The following is a 25,048-nucleotide window of genomic DNA, read 5'->3' on the forward strand; positions in this document are numbered from 1 at the left end:
AGAAATCTTCTGGACCCACACGAGTGGCAGCTCAACAGAAGAACCTTCACCCTAATAACTCAGAAATGGGACACCCCAAAGGTCAACCTCTTTGCCTCCCACACCAACCATCAGCTCAGCAAATTCTGCACCAGGGAGCATCACTGCATGGCTTGGAAAGTGGATGCCCTGACCTTTCAATCCATCGGTCTATGCCTTTCCTCCACTACCTCTCATTCCCAGGGTACTGCTCAAAATAAAGGAGGAAAAACCAAGGACAAGTCTTATAGCTCCAGATTGGCCTTGCCAGCACTGGTACCCCTTACTGCGCAGCCTGTCCTTACTGCTTTTTGTTTATTTTTAGCACGTAGTTCCCCTTTATGTAGGGTCAGTGGACTGGACAAAGGCCTCTTTTCTATGATGTCTGAATCCATGTCCTACGTAACTAAAATTTGGGAGATTCCCCTAGGGCTCACGGTGATCACAAGTCTACACTTCCCTGGACATCAGTGCTGGATGTCTGCAGCACCTCCAAGGATGTCCCATCATCCTGATCCAAGGTAGCGTCCATTACGGGCTTGGCCTGTAGACTGTAGGGGCTGAGCGCTTCTTCGGGCTAGCAACTTACCTTGGGAGAGAGATCCACCACTGGAGGTGCAGCAGAAGTTTCAGGCCTAAGGCTTCTTGGCCTTCTGCTTCATGAGCAACTTGGCCCCAGGCCCTGCGGAACCCTCCATAGTGCTCTTCAGGAGGAGTTTCAGGTACTGATTTTCTAAATAAGGTTTTATGGGGACCACATCATTGAGTCCATGCCCACTATCATCTCTCAGTCTAATGATCCACTTAGGCTCAAGCTGCTCAGTACTATTCCTGATGTCACCTCCTTTTAATGTCTTGTGCACCCTCCCTATAACCAAAAACCTAAAGGTATGCTCAGTACCACTAGTAATGACATGTTTTTCTAGGGCATTAGTTTTATTCGCTTTGCTAATATGATACAGATGTTCCTTTATGCTTTCTCTAAGATCTATCCGTCTTGCCTACATAAAACTTTGAACACATACCACTTGGTATAATGGAGCTCTGAACAATATATAGCAGATAGGAAGTTTTTTTTTAACTATTAATCAAAAAAAGAGTTGAGTCCATGAAGTTAGTTATCACACATTCACTCAACAAGTTGTATCTAGAGAAAATGATAGACAATAACTTGTTAGATTACTTTATGGTTACAGACCCACTATGGACTATAATACAAGGTCTTCAGAAAGTTCATAAAAATGCACAAACCCCCCCTATGCACCCTATTGCAGCAAGACGCAATTGGCTGACACAGCCCCTCTCTATTTATTTGGAAAAAACTTTGAGACCATTGTTAAATAAGAATGTGGATATTTTAAGAGAGACTGAGCATTTTCTGAGCAATCTGTTTGCTTTTTTAGATGCTAACACTGGTAAATTTTTTATGCAAGAATTTATTTTTGTTACTATGGATGTCACCTCCTTATTTACTGTTATACTTAATGATGAAGGGGTCTTGAAGGTTGAACAGTTTTTGCACACTTTCTCAAACCTGGAAGAGATGGAAACTTCTGTTGTCTGTACTATACTGAGAACAGTGTTGGAAAATAATGTTTTTGTATTTAATACCTCTATCTAGTGGCAGTGTCATGGCATAGCTATGGGCACTTCGTGTGCCAACAGCTACACCAACACTGTGATGGCTATGTGGGAAATGGAGCATATACTTGAAGTACCTACTCCAGATTTACAACTTTTTATAGATTTGTTGACAATTTGTTTTTTTTTCTGTGGGTAGGTACTAAACAGCAGTTAAGAGTTTGAGGTGTATGTAAATAATACAACTAATTATTTACACTTTTCTATGAAAGCATCAACACACAGTATGAATTTTCTTGATGTTACTGTTGAAGTGGATGAGAATGGCTCCATTTTTGCTTAACTGTATAAGAAACTATACCATCTTCCTCAGATTCCAACCCTCCTGACCCAGAGGGAGGGGGAATTCATGCATCCCCAATTGCAAACACTCAGTTTGGCAGCTCGGTTTATTCCCTAACCCCCAATCAATCTGCCACCCTCAGTAAACAGATTCTAGATGTCCTACATGAGGCCAGACACCCTAGCACTAGAAAGTCTTATGCTGACAAATGGAAAAGGTTCTGCACCTGGATTCAGGCTAAGGGAGCCAATATGGCACAGACCTCCCTCCCTTTCATCCTGGATTACTTAGCTGACCTAATACACAGTGGCCTCTCTTTTTCCTCTGTTAAAATTAATGTCTCTGCCATCTCTGCTCATTTTTCCACTGAACAGACCCTTTTCTCACACCCATTGATCAAATAGTTCCTAAGAGGGGCTAGCAACTTGAGGCCACCCAGAAGAGCACCAACCCCAGCTTGGGACCTTAACTTTGTGTTGGAAAAGCTCACCCTGCCCCCCCTTCAAACCAGCTTCTTCTGCAGAGCTAAGTTTCTCTCCTGGAAGACCGCTTTCCTTCTGGCCATCACTTCAATCGGAAGAGTCTCCGAGCTGCAAGCAGTCGTGGCTGTGGAACCTTTCATCATCTTCCATGCTGACGTGGTATCCCTCAGGACTAACCCATCCTTCATGTCCAATGTGGTGTCCAGTGTGGCTCTCAACCAATCCATTCATTTTCCCATCTTTTTTCCTAATCTCCAGAACGAGGGGGAAAGGATCCTGCACTCTCTAGATGTGCACGGACAGCTCAGATTCTGTTTAGACAGGGCTACATCCTTCAGAAAGTCTGATCAATTGCTGGTTAGCTTTGCTACAGGGGCAGTGAATACACTCTTAACAGTTACATTTATGGTAAGTGTACACAACTGTACTTATTTGGTGCAACTAGAGATACGGGTATTTTAATGATTGCTTGCTTGTTTCATAATTCTGTGTTGCTGCCCAGCATATCCCAGCGTGGGAGGGCTGTGTTTATTTTTTTGTGTGTACCCCAAATGGCATTACTTTTGTTTTTGAGGTATTGATGCATGGATGTTTTAGTAATTTAGATGTTGGCATAAGATCACATTGTTTGATGGTGACATGGGAGGGTGCTGACCTGTAGACTACTATGTCATGAGTGTATTATATTAAAGGGAGGTATGAGTGGCATTTGGTTAATTTCATGGTAAGTATAGTAAAAGAAAGGAGTAAAATAGCGACCATTGGGGCAATACTTTTGTTAACATTTTAAGGCTAGTAAATGAAAAGCTGACTTTGACTTTAAAGACTTTAAAGAATCAGAAAGTGTGATCTAGAAACCATTTAGTGGATGTGGAAATTATTCCACATGCAAGAATGGTATCTTTGGTACTGAGTGGGCAACCATGTTCCGTGTGTTTGTAAGATCTATAGATACTGCTGCTCTAAGATTTCCTTTCTCAAAGTTTAGAAGGATGGCAACTATGTCCAAAATTCATGTTGGTTCCTTGCTGTTAGGTCATATTATTTCTTCTGAAGTGGATTACACAATGTAAGTGTACGATGATTATAGGTTCATGGGTGATTACTAGGCTAATGGCACAAAAGCCTTTACAAGCCTAACCAGTAATACCCAAGATATGACATTATATCCTAATTCCCCAGATGTGAGATAGGTAGTATCAGGGTAGTGGGTCTTTGGGTGTTGGAGCCCTGAGTCATTTTACAGATTGCCTCTGTCCATAACAGACATGAACAGTACTTCAGGAGTGAATTTACAATTCCTCATCCATTTATCCAAATCCTTTTTGAAGGGAATGAGGGACGGGCTTTGTTTTCCGAAGAAGGGAGGTTTATTGCATAGACAAGATAGCCTTTGAGATACAAATCTTTCTCTCCAGCAAGTTTTGTTAGAGTCACAAATAAGGTTTAAACAAGAAACCCTTGTATAATTTTTTCTTGTAAATGGGTAATATTTTCCATCAAGGCTGGATCAGAGAATGCTGTGCAAGTCGAACATAAGTCCCCGCTCAGTAAACAGTATGAGACAAAGTAAAAGAACAGGGCCTTTATTCGGTCTGCATAAAACATGTGTCTTATGTTTAGTGAGAAACCTCTGGGTCCGCTCCAGTTGGTGGAAGTGCCTAGTTAGGTGCATGCAGAAGGGAGCATTGTACTCTATTATAGGCCTGATGAGGGCAGAGTACAATGGCAGTATGACTTCTTTGATCTTGATTCCATGCCTTTACTTATAAGTTGAGCCACACAGAAGGGTTTCCTCACTAATATAGCTATCTGCTGGTCAAAATTTAGATTACTGTCTGTCTGTGTTCCTAGGTCCCTCATCACTGGGTCTTGTTTTAGGGGTGTGCATTCAATAATATAATTTGCAGGGATATCTGATTTACCAAAGGGCATGATTACACATTTTTTAGCATTTAGTCTCAGACCATAGTTTTGGCACCAGCTGGTCATTTTTAGGCCCAATTGTAGGATGTCAGCATTGTTTGGAGATTTAGTGATTGCTCCCAGTTTATAGTTGTTAGTAAACTTGGCTGGCCTTCACTTCAGAGAAGCATATACCAAACAGGAGAGGTCCCAACACTGAGCCCTGTGGGACATCACTAGTTATAGGTTTCCTATCGCAGGTGGATTCAGCTATCTGGATAACATGCATCCTGTCAGTAAGCCAGTTGGCTATTCAATTGAAGATATAGGGGGTTTATACCTAACTCAGTAGTTTATCTATGATCCTCAAGTGGGTGATTGTGTTGATAGCTTTGTTGCTTTATTTGTAACTTGGAGGTGGAGGAAACTTGTGTGTATAGATTATTAGTGTTACTTGTATCAGTCATATCCCTTGCACATTGCAAGACATTTTAAAAGAGATAACTGCTGGTTTTATGTAAGATGTTGGTGCACATTATGCAAACCCTACTGATGCAGGAGGGGTACAGCTGCGGAAAGGCAAAAGAAGTTCTGTAGTTAGAATATTTAAGGTGATGGTTATAAGAATAACCTTTATGCCGGCATTTTGTTAGGTTGCTACCTTATGAAAACACTATAGCCTCTACGGATATACAAGTCAGCATGTGAAAACTCTAGCAGATTAAATTTTTTTGTTAAATGTATCTTAGCACCTATGCCGCCTGCAATACTATCTTGGTGCTGCTTCTTAAAGCCTTTTAAACCTTGATGTAGCAAGCACACACATGTACACCCATATCCGCGTGCACACCTCTTGTTATATTCCAGCTAGTATTTTGCACTATTTTTTTCTCAAAGTCCTCTGCTCGGGCTTGGAATAAGCATCCTCATTGGTCCTTTTGAATCTTTAAAAAAATTTTTCAAGTTTTTAGCTTCTGGTATTTAAGCCCTGCATTTGAGTGAGTTTCTGCTTGTTTGTACCAAGCTAAACTGAGGTGGGCTAGCAGCCACAACTCTGAGCTAAGATAGCAGACTAGAGGCTTCTGAGCTTCCAAAAAAATCATACGTTGCCTGTTTTGCTTATTTATATTATTTACTGCATTTTTATTGCCTGCTGCCTAGTTTTATACTGTATTCTAAACTATACTGTTATACTGTAATTATCTGCATTATTGTGCTTGTTAAATCAAATTTTATTCTGGTTTTCACTGTAAGTATTTAGTGGTATTTTTCACTGTTTTAAGGCTATTTGTTCTGGTTTTCTAGCCAAGTAGTATTTAAATATCTGATCTTTTAGCTGTTTAAAACATTTGTTTGAGCCTCCTTGCTGATTTTTCTACTGTTTACAACATTTTTTAGTGTCTCGCTGCTATTTTTCTGCTGTGTTAAACATTCTCTAGTGTTGCCCTCTGAAACTAGGGTAGCTAGTAGCTGTAGCATAGTCCAGATACAGGCTTGCTGCAACTGGGTCTGTTTGTAGTGTTTGTTTTTGAACATGTTTTCCAGGCCATCATGGATTGGAAGGGGCCTGCACTTTAGTGAAAGGATTGTACTGATTGGGGCCTGTCTGGTAAAGGGAGGCCAATCTAGAGCTTGGAATAAGGATCCTCATTGGTCCTTATGAATATTTTTAAAGTTTTTTTCAAGTTTTTAGCTTCTGGTATTTAGGCCTTGCGTTTGAGCATATTTCTTCTTGTTTGCATGTTGCACAGCACTGCACACTGTCGCACAACAGTTAAACTCAACAATTTTTCCCTAAAACCCAGGCAGAAATATCCATCCACTGAGCTCCTCCATGATTGATTCTGAAAACCCACCCATAGTGACAACAGTCTTCATCCTAGCATTATGGACAATTGGACTACCCTTGTTTCTTCTGCTAACCTTGTTGACTTGGGTCTCTTGAGAGAGTCTAGCTATTGCCTTATGTACACCAACAGCCCTCTACTAATAACTCACTCAAGTAAAGAGTGGGAGAGATGTAGCTGTACCAAGAATATTGAATTCATGCTCACTCTCCCTCAAAATAGTAACACGGAAAAGGTTGTCAACTCCCCCACCACTACATGTGTGCATTGTGCTACTCATAACACACAGTACACATCAAACACAAAAATCTGCATATGTGGAGGTTCTCTCGAAAAACTTAATGAAACACCAGAGACCTCCAGAACACAAAACTGCTGCAACTAATACAGTCCCCACAGCACCCATGACACACAGCAACACCAGTGTGTCACCCACCAAGCCCCTAAGGTGTAACATTCAAAAATAATGTTCTTGTCATTGGAGACTCAATATTGAGATACGCTGATGTACTACTCACCATGTTGGACAAAGTGAAAGTCACGGTCAGCTGCCTGTCTACTGCTAGAATTCATCAGATCACGCATGCACTCGGGCCTCTCAGCAACAAGTGCCATTTTGACACTCGTAGTTCATGTTGGTGTGAATAACCTGAGACGTACCTCACTGGCCTGCATGAAGAGAGACATGATTGAGCTTTCTGAGTATGTGTCCCAGGCAGGTATGTCCCTAGCCTACTATCCTCACCCAGAATAATGCCACAGTATTAAAAAAAATGATTGATTTCAATAATTGGCTTAGTTTTTGGTGTTATTCAAAGGGGATCCAGTTCCTGTCAGCCTGGGAAGCCATGGTTGACAAACCTCGCTGCTTCGCCAGAGACTGTTTGCACCTGGCACCTCTAGGCTTTCGGCTGCTGACAAAGGCTCTTGCCTCCCCTGTCGTGCCTTTTTTAGGCAAGGTCTCAAAAACAACATTACTGATGTGAAATTAACCAATCAGAGCAAAATAGGGGTCATGCTGCTAAATGCTAGGAGCTCAAACCAAAAACTGCACTCCCTGGAAGCACTTCTGTTACTAGAAGATGTAGATGTCTGTGCAGCCACAGCAACCTGGTTCAAGGCCTCAGAGAGTAACTCGGCCTTGCAAGGCTACAATGCATTCCATACCTTTAGACCACAAAATGAAAGTGTGAAAACCAAAGGAGGCAGTCTCTCAATCTGTATTACAGATAAATTTACCTCGCATCTAGTTAGATTCAACAGCTCCATGGAGTTGCTCCAAGTCCAGGTTACGGTGGGTAAGATCTTCATTGAAGTCATAGCCAGTTATAGATTCCCCCTCCATGGGTCACAGCGCCCATGAACCTACTTGACCAAACTGGAGGCAATCCAAATTTTACCGAACACACTAATTATGGGGGATTTCAGTTATTTTACCATCAACTGGGAAATCTACGTTAGCCCTAACTTGCTAGCGCAAAAGTTCCTTGACTTTGTTAATTCAGATGCCCTGGAAGAAATTGTCCATTCCCCAACAAAGTCTGATCCTCACTAACATGTCAAACAGATGCACTGCTGCAACTGTTGGAACCTCATTAGTTAAAACTGACCACAAATCAGTCTTACAAAGGTTGAAATCAGACTAAACATCTTCACCAAGGCAAACCGTACCCTTCTAGGTGAAGATATAAATGCATTCCAAGCCCCACCCCAAGTTGGAAGTTGTAACTTCACCAAAGCTTACACTAAAGCCCTGTACAATCACTTGCATAGTGTATAAACTTGGCTGTACCAGAAAGAATTAAAGCCAGAGCCGCAAATAAAAAACAAGGTGCTGTAGTGGAGTTCCAGCATTAACACTTTTTACAATAAATGCAAAAAGTTGCTGTCCAAGAAAACAGGCAAGGCTGCAAAAATGGAAAAGCACCCTCCTCAGCCTCAACAGGCAAATAGGACAACTTGTCAAATCCTGCAAGGGCTCCTTTGAGAGAAATTTAGCAAGTACAGCCAAGGATAACCATAAGGCCTTTTGCAGCTACCTATGTAGCCTAAAAGGTAGGACCCAAGCATGTGCAGAACTAGTGGCCAATGGTATCACACACACTGAACGCACAGAGATAGCAAACCTGATAGTGGATAGGTTTGGTGAAAATTTCACTTTCTTATCCCCTCCTAACTTATCACAAACCTTTCCCCAAACTCTCCCTAACAACATCCTACATATTTGAAGAATGGCGTCTGTGGGACCAGATGACATCCTAAGCTGTCTTCTAAACAGACTAAAATGTGAACTAGCATCACCACTAAGTACCCTTTCAATCATGGCCTAACCGTAGGCTTTGTTGTTACGGAATGGAGAACAGCAACAGTTATTCCCCTCCACAAAGGTGGCCTAGCAACAGATCCATAAGCCTGGCCAGCCTCATGTGTAAGGCCATGGAACATATCATTATGGACCTCGTAAATAAGGACATAGGTGACCTCCAAACCCTGGATCCTACCCAATTTGGCTGCATCAAGGACAGATCCTGCCTGTTAAATCTGGTGGATTTCTTTGAAAATGTGACCAGGGCTATTGACGAGGGCATTTCTGTGCACACAGCATACCTCGACTTGGCAAAAGCTTTCAACACAATCCCACATTCAGGCATTACTGATAAAACTTAGCAAGTTGAATGCAAACCCCTTTGTTGTAAGATGGGTTGCCAACTGACTCACAAGCCAGACATGCATGATCAAAGTGGGTGACTCCACATCAACCAGCATGTTCCACAGGGGTCAGTGCTGGGCCCCCTACTGTTTGGTATATACTTCTCAGAAGTTCAGTTCGAAACTAAGGGATTGTGGCTGACCAGGTTTGCAGATGACTGCAAGCTAGGTGCAGTTTTTGAATCCCCAAATGATGTCCGGATACTCCAGGAGGGTCTCATGCAGATCAGCGACTGTTGAGTTAGTCACGGTCTCAAACTGAATGCAACGGAAAGCATCATCGTTCCCTTCCAGACAAACAATGTCCCTTCACACTATCAAATCAACAATACTGATAAGTAACCCTGAAGTGGTAAGGCATCTGGGATCACAAGTTGACTGTGATCTTAACTTAGACCACCATGTGTCTACTGTAGTAAGAAAAGCTTTCTATGTAGCACACTTAATTAATAAAGGCATTGCCTCGAGAGCAAAAGCGATTGTAATCCCTCTATACTTTGTACTTGTCCGGCCCATAATTGAGTATAACACCCTGTTTGACATGTACCGTACAAAGCACCTGCAGCGATTGGAGAGACCTCAGAAGTGTCTAACCAAGAAGATCAAGGGGCTCCATCGTGTGCCTTACACAGACCAACTAAAGTCCCTGTCACTATACTCTGTATTATATAGACTTCTTGGGGAGACTTATGCCTGGCCTACAGAGCAATACAAGACCTAAACCTAATGACTTGCTGCATATCTGTAAATGAAATGGGACTAGGGGTCGGTACCTAAATATGGCCTGCGACTTAAATAGGACATGCTGTAGGGAAAGATTTATCTCCCAGCGACTGCCACATCTTTGGAACAGGCGACCAATTCATGTGAAACGGAACACCTCCATGACACTGTTCAAGGGAACCAGCACCCAGGAGACCGGCTGTTAAAATATTTATTGTGGCAAATTCTTCATGGAAATAACAGCAACAGCAAACCGGTTTCGGCTAAACTACCATAGCCTTCTTCAGTGCAAACACATGGTACATTCTGATATCCATTTATATAAGAATTGCTTAAAGTGACAAGCACATAAGACCACTTGCATGAACAATTGATATATAAACTGGTCCATAACCCATTTATGAAACTTAATAATGTACAAAAACTGTTATTTTGGAATAAACAAATAAAATAACATTATTTCAAAAAAGTATATCACAATTTATGGGTATGAACAACTAATAACAGTTCGGCAAGAATCAAGACATTTCATTAAGCCCTGGTTTGAATAAAGCCCCCAACCTAGTAATCCAGGAAAATTCCATATTATTCAGTTTTTCATGCCAACCTGCTTTATTGGCTCTGTGCAAGTCTATGTTATCAATAATAGTAAATCTGAATTTGGCTGTATTATGTATCTTGGTATGTTTACATAATGCATTGGACAGTTTGTTATTTCTGATAGCACTTAAGTGTTCACTAATACGATATTTAATTGGTCTAGATGTCTGTCCCACATAAAATGCCGAACAGGAGCAAGTAGCCAGGTATATTACCCAATCCGTATTGCAATTGCCAAAAACATTAATGTCATATATTTCCGGAGTATTCTTGCTGGTAAATTCCATATTTTTATAAATGTATTGGCATTTATTGCAATGTCCACAGGGATAACATCCTCTCAATTGATCACCCAATATAGTGGTTTATATTGGTCTAGGAGGATTATACCTCTTATAGTGTGTAAAATGACTAATGATGTCCTTCAAGAATGCAACTGCAGTCATAACATATGGGTTTTCCTGCCTCAGGCAGCCCTCGGTCGGCCGGATTCCAAAGTCTGGGTCCGGCGTCGGCCGGTGTTGCCTCCTCTCTGACGTCACAACAGCTGGAGTATAAAGGCATCGGCCGACGCCATCTTCTTCAGTCTTTCTTGCCGCACGGTGCCCGAAGCAGAAGCAGTTCACAAGTGCCGGTCGGTCAGCTCCTGTGTTTTCAGTTACCAAAGTCATCTAAAAGCAAAGTACCCCATTGGGGAACATTTTTTCTTGCCTCAGCCGATGTCAGAACAAATTGAGAAAGTTAATAATTGTTTGTCTTGTGGTAAACAAATACCTCATAAGGACTTCCATTCTTACTGCCTCCCTTGCCTGGGCCCAGACCACAACGTCTCGGCCTGTGCTGCCTGTGCTTGCTTTAATAAGCACACACTCAGGCACCGGGCAGAATTTGCTGAAGACTTTTTCGGCGAATCCTTCGCTTATATCATGCCGTCGGATCAACCGACAACACAAATTTCCAAAAAGCGTAAGGACCGGGACCGACATCCGCGGCCCGCGTCCTCTACCGATATTTCTCCTAAGTCCTCCGCGAGTGCTTCGGTCCCTTTGGAAGCGGTAATTCAACCGCTCCAGGCCGACGACACAGTGGCAACACGTCCTTCGGTCCCGGAGACTACACCAGTGCCGGTTATTGATTTTCCTCCAGAAACCGAAGTTCTGGATCTACCCGACACCATACCCATGGACAAGGTTACTCCTGCACGTGGGGCAGCTAGGCCTCCTGTATCCATGTCCATCAAGGCCTATGCACGTGCCAAGGCCGCCAGCCAGGCCAAGGCCCATCCTAAACCTACTGCCCAGGCCCCTTCTTCTGATAAGCAGATCATGTCTCTTGCTGCAGACCTCATCTCTCTTATCAGGGGGTCTCAGCCTCACCCTGACAGAGGTTCTCAGCCGCCTGCAGAGAAAAGGCCTAGAACTGAGCAGGCTGACAACTTCTCTTCAGATGAAGCCTCTGGGGATTCTGAGCATTCAGATCCACAAGAAGAATCCTTCCAGGCCTATGAGGACTCTGATGCTGAGGAGTCAATTCCCTCTGCCTCTCCTCCAGAGGATTTTTCATTCGGTGAAGTCCTCCACTCTATGAGGGAGCATTTTAAGTGGCAGGGTCAGGAATTTTCTGATTCTAGGAAAAGGCTACATACCTTCCTCAAGTTACCCCAGCACAGACCTTTAGCTATCCCTCCAGTTATGGATGTCCTGGATGATGTCTTCTCCGACTCCAGTGCTAACCCTGACTCTCTCCCTCCTGCTCCTGTTAAGCCAGACAGATAATTACAGGGTCCCTGACACTCACAAGCATCTTTTTAAGGCCCACTCTGTGGATCTTGAAACTATTTCACAGGGCCCCAAAGGAGTGGCTACTTCCTCAGCCAAGAATCCACTGCCAGCTGATAGGGAAGCAAGGTCCCTGGAGAGATGGGGTAAAAAAGTTTATACCTCTACCACCCTTGCCATGAGGTCACTTAACTGCCTTTTTCATATGTTTCAGTACCAGGATTATTTACTGGATGATTTACAGGAAAAGCTAGCCTCTCCTGAGTCTATTGATAGAAAGGCATTGCAGGATCTGGTCCATAACACTCAGCAGGTTAGCAATCATTTTCTACAGTGTGGTTATGATGCATTGGAGGCTTCATGTAGGGCAGCTATGACAGGGGCTGTTATACGTAGACATGCTTGGTTAAAAGAACAGCCACTGCCAGACCATGTTAAAGTAAAGTTACTTGATGCACCTCTGGAAAAACAAAAGCTTTTTGGTGCTAATGCACAAGATGTGTTGAAGTCCATTGAGGTAAAGGCAAAATCAGTTCAGACAGTCAAAGATTTCCTCCAGGTTCAGCCAACCAGATTCAGCAGGAATTGGCCTTCAAAGAATTGGTCCTTTCCAGACACTGACCTGTTTCAAAGGGGAAAAAAAACAGGCGTGCTCGAGGTAGAGTGCAAAACCGAGGCTCCTACAGGGGCCGCCAATGGCAACCACCAAATCAAAGAAGTGGCGCAGCCAGTCCAGCTGCACCACAAGGACAATCACAATGACTTGACTTTCATGCCGCCTACCAAAGCTCAAAGAGAAGCACCTTTAGGCGGAAAATTATCCTTTTTCTCAAACAACTGGCATATCTTAACCAAGGACAACTGGATTCTGGATTTAATAGACAAAGGTTACAGATTCCACTTCCATACTTTACCAATAAGACAAGGCATGCCAAACCTGCCACATCATCAAAGGGCAGAGGCACTCATTCAAGTTTCAAAGCTGCTAAGCATAAAAGCAATAGAAAAGGTCCCTCCTCAGGAACAAGGCCAGGGATTTTACTCAAGACTGTTCCTTGTTCCAAGAAAAGAAAACAAATGGAGGCCTATACTGGACTTGTCTACTCTAAATACTTTTCTCATTGTGCCAAAGTTCAAAATGCTGACATTACAGCAACTCCTTCCCATGCTGGGCAAGGGGTCTTGGCTGGTCACTCTGGACCTCAAGGAGGCATACCTGCATGTCCCAATCAGACACAGTTGCAGAAGATACCTCAGATTTCTTGCAGGGACAGAGCATTATCAATTCTCAGCATTGCCGTTTGGCTTATCTACTGTGCCCAGAGTGTTCACGAAATGCCTGGCATCAGTAGTGGCACACTGCAGACTCCAGGGGATTCAAATATACCCCTACCTGGACGACTGCCTGATACAAGCAGACAACAAACAAACCTTGATAACAAACTTGGACTATGTCATTCAATTACTACAGGCTTTGGGATACACAGTCAACATTCAAAAATCAAGACTACTGCCATCCCAACAGATTATTTTCCTGGGAGCCAAACTGGACACAAACACACAAATGGCTTTCCTCACAGAAGAAAAACAAGAGCAGTTACCAGACTACTTCAAAGGCCTAGCAAAGCTCTCCCAACTGACTGCAAGGAAAATCCTGCAGGCCCTGGGGTTCATGGCATCTTGCATTCTTCTGATACCTTTGGCAAGACTTCATATGAGAAATCTGCAATGGTACTTAAAAAGCTTATGGTCACAACACAGCCAAAGCCTAGAGGACGTAATCCCACTTATTCCATGTCTGCAAAGAGAATTCTTGTGGTGGGCTCGAGCAAGTCAGTTAAACCAAGGTATGTCTTTCAACAAACCTCAAGCAGGTCAAATCATTACAACAGACGCCTCAGATCATGGATGGGAGGGCGCACATGGAGGACAGATGTATCCAAGGGCAATGAAACACAAGGGAAAGGCATCTGCACATAAATCAAAAAGAGATGTTGGCAGTGATACGTGCAATCGAGACTTTCGAAAAATCACTTCAACAAGGACATTTGCTAATAAGAACAGACAACACCACGGTTATGTGGTATATAAACAAGCAGGGAGGCACTCATTCTTATCCCCTCTGCAGATTAACAATGATTCTTTGGGAAAAGTCCCGGAGCCTGAAGATCCACTTACAATCCCAGTTTGTGCCAGGCAAGGACAGTGTTCTGGCGGACAAGCTGAGCAGAAATTTCTGGGATACACACAAATGGATGCTGCATCCTCACATTTTCTCACAAATAACAAGGGCATGGGGAAGACCGGACATATATCTCTTTGCTTCTCACCTGAACCATCACCTGGAAAAGTTTTGTACAAGAACTCACCATCCTCTAGCCTGGAGAACGGATGCTCTCTCCTTCAGCTGGAATTCCCTAACAATTTATGCATTCCCTCCTCTACCACTGTTGACCAAGGTGATACTGAAGATCAAAGCAGAACGACCAACAGGCATTTTGATAGCTCCAGACTGGCCAAGGCAGCACTGGTACCCATTGCTGTTGAGCATAACTCGGACCAAGCCATGGCCTCTGCCTCTATGGCCTCTGCTTCTAACCCAGCACAATTACAGGACTGTTCATCAAAACCTGCAAACATTGCATCTGACAGCCTGGAGGTTACCATAACTTCTTCCAATATCTCTCTTTCCAAAGAAGTTCAAGAGATTTTACTGGAAGCACGCAGACCTTCCACCAGAAAGACCTATTCAGCCAAGTGGAAGAGATTCATCATCTGGAATGCCAACAAGGGTCAGGATGCAACAGTATTGAGCATACCTCAGATATTAGAATATTTGGCAGAATTGTTTCATACTGGTCTCTCATATTCTTCCATAAAGATCCACGCTTCAGCAATCTCAGCAAAATACAATTGTGATCCACCTGTGTTCTCACATCCCTTGCTAAGACAGTTCCTAAGAGGGATAAAGAATATCAAACCTCCCAGAAAACCACCAGTACCTGCATGGGACCTCAATTTCGTCTTGGAAAAATTAACTCTTCCCCCCTTTGAACCAGCAGCATCTGCAGAAATGCAATTTCTCTCCTGGAAAATGGTTTTCCTATTGGCAGTAACATCAGCAAGAAGAGTCTCGGAGATACAGGCACTCATGGCAGTACCTCCCTTTCTCATTTTTCATCAGGACAGAGTCTCTCTAAGGACCAATCCTTCTTTCATGCCAAAAGTAATTTCCAGGGTGTCTCTAAATCAAGCCATTCACCTGCCTACATTCTTCCCCAATCCTCAAAACAAGGGGGAAAAGCTGCTGCATACTTTGGACATGCACAGACAATTACGCTACTACTTGGACAGAACAAAGACCACCAGAAAGTCTGACCAACTGTTCGTAGCCTATGCTGTTGGAGTTCAAGGAAAAGCAATCTCCAAACAAACAATTTCAAAATGGATTGGACACTGCATCAGATTCTGCTATTCCTTTCATGGAAAAGGTGTGCCAGCCAATATTAGGCCACACTCCACCAGAGCTATAGCCACATCCACAGCTTTCTTAAGAGGAGTGGCTACAAAGGACATTCTAGAGGCTGCTACATGGAGCTCCGTGCATACATTTACCAAGCACTACAACCTGCCTTTGTACTCCAGATCCCGAGCAGGCTTTGCTTCGGCAGTCCTGCAGGGCATTTTAGCTACACCATCCCTTTATTAGTTCCAACCACCCCCAGCTTGGCTATGGTATTCAACCCATATGTTATGACTGCAGTTGCATTCTTGAAGGACATGGTACAGTTTTGTACCTACCATAAATGTAGATGTCCGATAGATATGCAACTGCAGTCGGATTTTCCCTCCCTCCTACCCCTCTGCAACTTTCTTTTTGGGTCCACTACCCCTATTCCTATTAGCTGGGGGTATCTTTTATGGTGTATCTGTTTATTACTGTTGTGCATGTCTGGAATTGTTTATCCATTCACCAAATTTAGCCTTCCTTGGAGGGCACCTGGCATCTGGGGCAAGAAACACTGAAGAAGATGGCGTCAGCCGATGCCTTTATACTCCAGCCGTTGCGACGTCGGAGAGGAGGCGACACCAGCCGACGCCGGACCCAGACTTTGGAATCCGGCCGACCGAGGGCTGCCTGAGGCAGGACAAACCCATATGTTATGACTGCAGTTGCATATCTATCGGACATCTACATTTATGGTAGGTACAAAACTGTACTTTCTTCCCCTCTTGTATGAAAAAGAACACGTACCAGGTAATATTTCACCAAGATGTTCATGAGTTCTTAGAATCCCCCAATGATTATTGACAATTTTCCTGAACAAGGGTGTATTATTACCAAATGTGGTTATGAACCTAATCTTCTGGTCACTATTATTTGTTTGATTTGATTGCTTATGACAAAGCAATTCTGACCTGGAGGTATTTCTAACTTGATTTTTGGTTAGATTGATACGATCAGGATGGTAACCCCTATCAATGAACCTCTGTGCCAAATCCTTCTCGCATATTAATTGTGCCTCCTCTGATGAACATATACGTTTGGTCCGCAAAAATTGTGATTAAGGAATGTTATTGATGATGTGGCAGGGTTGATTACTGGTGGCATGAAGAAGAGTATTGTATTGTGGAAATTTCCTATGAACTTTGGTGGCCAAAGTGTGATCACTTGTCTGGAAACTACCACATCCAGAAATATTATTTCTTGGTATTGTATTTGCAGTGTAAAATGAATACCCATATCATTGTTGTTCAAATATCTAATAAACTCATCAGCCAAATCCAAATCACCCCGTCACACCATCCAACAATCATCTAAATATCTGCGCCAAATATCCAAATCCTGAATATATCTGTTATGATTGGAGTCCTAGATGTATTGTTGTTCAAAAAAGCCCATAAATAAATCGGCATAAATGGAAGCAAAAGAAGCTCCCATAGCCATACCCCTCATCTGCCAATAGACCTGTCCTTCAAAATGAAATACATTTTTCGTCAAGACACATATTCAGTAAGTTGTATAAGAAAATTGTTGAATTCAGGGCTATATAGCTTAGCTTTATCCAACCAAAATGCAACAGCCGATATTCCTGCATTATGTGGAATGTTAGTATAAAGAGATGTTACATCCAGAGTACATAACCACCAATTATCTTCCAACTGTGTGTCTTGTACTATCTGTAGAAATTCTGTGTTATCTTTAAGCCTAGATCTAACCAGCTTGAGTAATGGTTTTAGATGGAACGTCAAAAAGGCAGAAAGAGGTTCAGTTAATGAGCCATTACCCGATACAATGGGACTGCCAGGAGGATTTTTCAGGTCCTTATGAATTTTAGGAAGCAAATATAAATATTGAGCATGAGGATCTGATACTTTGAGCTGTTTACATATCTTGCCAGTAATGATGTTATCCTCCACAGCTAAATCTAACAGAATCAATATGGCTTTTAAAATTTGGAGTCGGATCGACCACAAGTTGACTGTAAAACTTACGATCAGGCAGTTGTCTAATAGCCTCAGCCCAGTACATGGACCAGTCCATAACCACAATAACTCCACCCTTATCCGCAGAAGTGATAACAATATCATGGTTAGATTTTAAATCAAATAACGCTTGTTGTTCATCCACAGTGAGATTATATTTTGGAGACTGATGACTTGAGGAGAAATGCAACCTAGACCAATACAAACCACTATATTGGGTGATCAATTGAGAGGATGTTATCCCTGTGGATATTGTAATGCATGCCAATACATCTATAAAAATATGGAATTTACCAGCAAGAATACTCCCAAAATATATGACATTAATGTTTTTGGCAATTGCAATACGGATTGGGTAATATACCTGGCTACTTGCTCCTGTTCGGCATTTTATGTGGGACAGACATCTAGACCAATTAAATATCGTATTAGTGAACACTTAAGTGCTATCAGAAATAACAAACTGTCCAATGCATTAGGTAAACATACTAATATACATAATACGGCCAAATTCAGATTTACTATTATTGATAAAATAGACTTGCACAGAGCCAATAAAGCAGGTTGGCATGAAAAACTGAATAATATGGAATTTTCCTGGATTACTAAGTTGGGGGCTTTATTCAAACCAGGGCTTAATGAAATGTCTTGATTCTTGCCGAACTGTTATTAGTTGTTCATACCCATATACTGTGATATATTTTTTTGAAATAATGTTATTTTATTTGTTTATTCCAAAATAATAGTTTTTGTACATTATTAAGTTTCATAAATGGGTTATGGACCAGTTTATATATCAATTGTTCATGCAAGTGATCTTATGTGCTTGTCACTTTAAGCAATTCTTATATAAATGGATATCAGAATGTACCATGTGTTTGCACTGAAGAAGGCTATGGTAGTTTAGCCGAAACCGGTTTGCTGTTGCTGTTATTTCCATGAAGAATTTGCCACAATAAATATTTTAACAGCCGGTCTCCTGGGTGCTAGTTCATTTTGCTGGGAGTTTATATGGTTTGTATCCTTGCACCAGTCCTACGTGCGTGTTTTGGGTCTCTTACTGTTCAAGGGAAACCTGTACGAGTGGATGGTGCACCGCAAATTCTTGCCAGGGATGGTGCCCACAACCCTCCTGGATATGGGCAGTCATCACTAAATGCAATCTTGGGTATTGACTAGCATTTCTATGGTATTAAATTGGGATGAAATGGCTAGGCTTAAAATGACCTCCAGGCCGATAGCCTAGTGATCTCCTATGATCCTGTAATAAAATCAGTGTCACGTACTGCACTCCAGGCTTCAGCCACTCCGTATTTAGAGGAGTCAGGAGTGGTGAATATGATATCTAAGGAATGAAGGATGGCAGATGTGAATTCCTTTGCTGGAAGGAAGTTATTATCTGAGAGCTTGACATGAACTAATGAAATTTCATAGAATCACTGTTGATTGAAAATGAGAGTGTCGGCAGCACCTAAAACAACATGGATTCAAATGAGCAAAGACAAGTCTAGTAAATGTTCTATGACCAGGTATTCAGAGCAGAAAATGATGTAAAAGGCTTTTAATATAATGACATGTAACTTGTTAATGAGAAAATTAACCTTGGAATTGGTCCTGGAGTGGTAATCCAGATAAAACATTGCTGTGACAATGTATCATAGAGGATAATAATAAATGAAGCCCACTCAGATGAAGATAGTTCTTGTTAGATTTGGGTTGTTTACCTTTAAATAATGAGCCTGCTTTAGTTATTAGCATGAAGGTAATTTTAAACCGAGTCCCCTCAAAAAATAGTGTGTAGATTTAGGCTATGTATATTCAAATGCTAATGAGCTACCTACAGTTATTATGTTAAATGGTACAGAAAAGTTTGAGAAATTAGTTTCAGTAAAAATCTCATGTAGTTTTATAACATGCCCAGCTGTCTCAGAAAGCTATTTGACGTTGTGCAAGAGTGTGAAATAGCTACAAGAACTAAATGCATCTACAGAAATGTAAAATGTATTTAACTCTTAGGAGTCTCTGTGTTGGTCAGTAAAGTCTCAGCGGAAAGCTGTATCAGCTGGAACCCGTTGGAATATTTGCATTAAAAAGAAACCTGTCTAAAAAACTGGAAACGTTGAATATAGAAATTTGATTTACTCCACACTACAGTCTCATTAAGTGAGAAGCCTGAAAAGCTACAGTGTGCAGTATTCCTGCATGTTGCTGAGGAAGTCATAAAGGCATTTGAATCCTAATGTAACAGTTACTGTAGGTGTCCAGTAGAGGTCACTAATGGCCCAGACCTTTTCATTCTGTTTTCTGTTCCTAAGTCATTGTAGAAGGTCTGTGTATAAGAAAGAACATGTCCTTTTGCTGAAGCCTCAGAGATATGCAGTAGGGTTAAGTATATTATAAAGCACAAAAAGGATTATAAGTATGTTGTAGGATAGTGGGAAAAGTAAAAAAAAAACAAAAACCCAAATGCTCCTATTTATTGTGTGCAAATGCAAAGTGATGCATCTGAGAAAAGGAAAAACCCAGAAAGAGGACATAATTTGATGAAATGCAGGATCGGTGACGGAAAGGAATAGGGGACGTTGGGGTTAGCTATGTTAGGTCAACTAAAGAAAATAATAATAAGGAAGAATAGTGAGATAATGGGATGAGCAAAAAGAGACATCCCCAGTGAAAAAGAAGTTATCTTTATATACAACGTGCAGGTACGTGGAATATATATATATATATTTGCACATCCAGAATTGATTAGCCATCAGTAAACTAACCATAAACACCATTAAGCCTACTGTATGCTGCTTGGCACACTACAAAAGCTAAAAAGGGGTCAACAGCTTTACCATCACTGACCCATATTGCATCTGTCTACAGTGGACTACACAGTAAAGCTGCTAAAATGACATATTAAATCAGAACTTTCCCTTTACGCCTTATCCTGAAGCTAAGGCTAACAAAGTAGTAATTCAGCTCAAAGGTGTCATACCAGATATAAAATATTTGTGTTACTGTTCTAAGGATCACCTTAGGCATGATGGTATTTCTTTCCAGGTTGGAATAAGCATGCCCATATTCTCTTTAATGTCTCCTCAAAATACTACACTTTTACAAACTACTGATAACAGGATACTTGCATTTATAGATTTGGTTAATTCTAGAGAACACCACTATACCACACTGAGAAAATAGAAATATCTGTCAGTTTCTGTCAGAGTCATGCTCGTACTAAATTTTCTTGTCTTCAGATTGTCAAATGAAGGGTACTGTCCACTGCTAAAAAATCGAATACAAAGGGAATATCGTATTCCCCTGTGAAGCACAGATGGGTTAGTAAGACCACTGTTTGAGCTCAATACAATCAACAGGGCTTTTTTTTTAAGTTGCTCCAGTATGTTAGAGTAATATTCCAGAGAATGCCAGACTTTCTGATAATCTGAAAATCTTAAGTGAAAAAAAAACTTAAGTAATAACTAACAATCGAAAATATAAGCATATGCTTTAGGGATCTTGGTTAATTAAACACATATGCAGGACTGTTTACACAATGCAGTCCACTTTGTTTTCGATGTTTCATTCACAGGCCTAATTTTTCACTGATAAAACTCCTTTATGCCTTGGTTATATATACCTTACAAATGGGAATTCTGTGTACACTACTTGTTCTGCTAGAGAGAGAGAGAGTTTTTTTTTTAATTTATTTATTTAATTATTTTATTTATTTATTTTGTTACTGAGCTTGGTAAGGATTTGTGCTCTTTGCATTCTCTTCCTCTCTACTTCGGTTTACTTCCTGTTGTATGTGAACTAGATCTAATGTGTGTACACTGTGCCCAAAAAAGGGCTAAAAATTCTAGTTTTGTTTTTCATTTCAATATAATGCTTATGTCTTTGCATATTTTGTCAATGCATTCTAGACTTGTGAAGAAATATTACTTATGAAACATGCTAAAATGCAGCTGCTGTGGCTTGAATTTGCATACAAATGTCCATCAGTAATGAGTACTACAATAGTTATCAATGATTATTGTACAAGTGTAAATAGAGTGTATGTTTATACATGCATATATACTTTTGTTTGACTAAGGTGACTTTAGTTTTTGAGCTGTGTACCTGTAATAGTTCTGTGTAGCAGTTTTGTGGATGCATTGTCTGTCAAATCTCTGTAAAACATCAGTTGATCAATGTACATACACACACATTCGCATATATTCCAGGCAGGAGCAATAATACCCATCTAGCTTGCCAGTATACTGAAACGATCATCCCCAAGAGTCCAAGCTGTTCTTACAATATCTAAACAGGTGCTTGCTTTAATATAATTTGGTAGTCTATTTCATGTGTCAGCTAGTGTCTTAGAGAAACAGTTAGTACAGCTCTAATTCGTATATAGTATCATACACAGGTTTTTCACTGCTTCTGTACTAGTCTTTAATAAAACACAATCATAACCAGATATAGTTGTCTGAATGCTCTATATACCAGAGTAAGGTCTCCTCCTAAGTGTGTACATACATATATATATATATATATATATATATGTATGTATATATATATATATATATATATATATATATATATGTGTATATATCTACAGACACACACACACAAATATATGATGCTGTACAAGTTCAGTTATTCTTTCATAATAGCTTAAAACAATTCTATCCGTTGATGCCCTTGCCATATTTCTGTTACACTCTTTCCAATTTGCTGATGCTAGTTTCCTTATAAGGTTCTATATTATCCCATACTCTACTTTGAGTCTAATGTAGCTTGCAAACAATGATTTAATAATTTCTTCTGATTTTCTAAACTGTACAAGTCTTAATGTACAACCTATAGTTTTATAAGTATCATTCATTAATTGGTTGATGAGAAAAACTCAAAGCTGGAACTACACCGGTCCTTAATTTAATCCACAATTTCATTTACTATGTGCTGCCTAAACCTTGTATGTTTAGTTGTTTCTTTAAACACTTTTATTGAATTATCACTTGTGTCATAGGCAAATTTACTTTTATAGAAAACTCCTCTTCTCCTTCCTGTTTTTCCCATTAGGGGTTGCCACTGTGAGAGAATGGTCCGCAGAACAATTGGCAGTGTGAAAAGTAATCAAACCATATTAACAAGTTCACATTTACAAACATTATACATCACAGTTATTGCTCTATACCATATACAGCCATATTAACAAGTTCACATTTACAGCATTATACATCACATTTATTTTATACCATATAATGAAAGCAACGTTACATAAATTGTTCATTTTCTGCCTTCTCTTAAACCTCATTCCTCCTCCAAAATATTTTTTACTTGTATTGTTCCCACAATTTCTCTTTTTATGAAATTTACTCCCACCCTTTTGTAAAGATCCTACTTTCCTGTTCCTTTAGCTGTGTTACAATATTCACTACTTCAAACATGGCTGGTTTAGACTTTGATATCCCAGCTCACTCATTTGCTTGCCCAGTGTTTCTGACAGAGTACTCTGCAGGGAATTTTTAAAGTCTGCCAACTCATTGCACTCTGAGAACATAAGCTCCCAAGTACGTCTTTATTCCTCATATTACCAACACTTGCCATCTGCCTAAGGAAAAATTCTTTGGAGTCTGCTTGGGTATAAAAGTATCTATGCAAAAACCTCCAGACAAAATCCTAAATCTTCTACATTTAGTTGCATATTTGAGGGCCATACATATGTACTCCCATTGTTTCTTTGTGAATTGCTTATCTAATCTCTTCCCAATCTTTTCTTACCTCCTCTGTTTGATTCCAGTAGTTGTCATGCAATGTTTTATATGCCGTACTAATTACCCCCTTTTTAACAGTGGTTTTTGGACTTGATTAGTTAAAAACTCAACCAGTGGAGGGTTTCATTTAGGATCCCCCTATCCCTTTCTTTTTGTATGTACTCTCACATCAAATCCTGATAGAAAAGGCAATCACTAGCCTGCAATACAAATGCCTTCTTGGCCTCTTCCCATTCTATTATCTTTCCCCTTCTAATTATTTGTTCCTATTGCCTTAGTTCTTTAGTTCCTTTGCCACTTCCTCCAGTAAATTCAAGTCCCCTCTTGCCTATTCTCTGTACCTCTAATTGCAGTCATCCCTATCAGCAGAATCTCCTTTCAACATTCCCATTTTGGGTAAGTTCTTAGCATATTTTTGGCTCCTTTATGAATATAATATTCTCTATTACTGTTACTTTTCGTATGGATCTGTGTGGAAAGTCTCACTGTTTCCTTATTTCTTGAATTACCCCACTGCTTCATCATCATCTCTTTTCAATTTGAATTTTAGATTTCTGCTAGTATTATGTATAAAAGTCTTAACTCTATAACTGTAAAATATCCCTTCAAATCAGGTAATCCTAAACCTCTTTGTTATGTTGGGAAGATCAACTTTATCCCACTTGACTTTTGCCCTCTTCCCATCCCAGATAAAATCCTTCAACTCTTTCTATCTACAACTTCTCAGTGGGTTGATAAAGGTATGCCTGACTCATGTACAAGACTATTGGAAATAAAAACATTTTCATTGCTTGCATTTTACTATCTGAATCCATAAGCATGTGAGGGTTCCTCTCAGATGAGATGTGTTTGAACAGGGAAACCAGGCAGGGGTATCCTCTTTCCCCTTTATTTGTTTTATATTTAGAACCATTAGCAAAGAAAATAAGGTACTCAAAAATACAAGAATATAATTGGTATTGTAATCCAGAAAAGTTGGCTTTATTTCCAGATATTATTTTGTACCTGATAAATCCAGAAAAGGACATATTGGTGTTGGAGCATTTTGAGACAGTTTCAATTCTTTTTCAGGATATAAAATTAATGAAGGTAAAACAAACACTATAGCTGTAAATTATGTACTTACACATGAATTGGTTCAGCAGCGCCCATATTTATGGGGACCTGATAAGATGAAGTATTTAGGAGTATGGATTAACTCATTCACACCTATGTGGTATGGAACACCACACCCTCTTGCAGCCTAGCCTATCTTGGGAGGAGCACCTCTAGCAGTTAGTATAATTACTCCCTTTTTCCTCTGCCCCCGATATTCTGCTGAATGTCCATTCTGAAATCATGTCTTTGTCAAATTCACATGCTTATTTCTTTCTAAATGTGTCTCATGCAGGATTGCTGTTTGCACTCTGCATTTCTTAATGTAATTCAATAATCTTTGTCTTTTATCTGTACCTGTAAGTCCATTCAGGTTTCAGGATAATGTGAACAGCATAGCCATCACTCTGTTCCCAACTGTTGTACATGACATTTTTTTGAAAGTGTTTTTTTTTCAGACTTGGTGTTACATGCATATATTAATGTTTGGCAGGCTGATCGTTTGCATAGTTGTTTCTTCTCATCTCCATTTGAACCTATGCCGCATTTTTCAAGACTTTAGTTTTTTGTTTGATGGTTTTTATTAAAACAAAAATGCAAAACACTCCCATCCCCTATTAACATGGAGCACACAAAACTATGCACATAATCAAAACATCAATCTTCAACACCCAGTGGAACAGAAGGCAAAAAATTATTTAAAAGCAGCAATGTTTATTCACAGAAAGTA

At 40.5% G+C, this 25,048-nt stretch overlaps 1 protein-coding gene across 2 annotated transcripts in view; it reads left to right on the top strand.

Moving 5' to 3' along the window:
* Positions 1–25,048, top strand: part of OSBPL11 (oxysterol binding protein like 11) — a 1,295,440-nt gene that overhangs the window by 890,601 nt on the left and 379,791 nt on the right. The gene's annotated exons all lie outside the window — the stretch shown is intronic.

Source organism: Protopterus annectens, chromosome 6.part0, assembly GCF_019279795.1.
Source record: "Protopterus annectens isolate FY-2018-M chromosome 6.part0, PAN1.0, whole genome shotgun sequence".
NCBI classification, from domain to species: Eukaryota; Metazoa; Chordata; order Ceratodontiformes; family Protopteridae; genus Protopterus; species Protopterus annectens.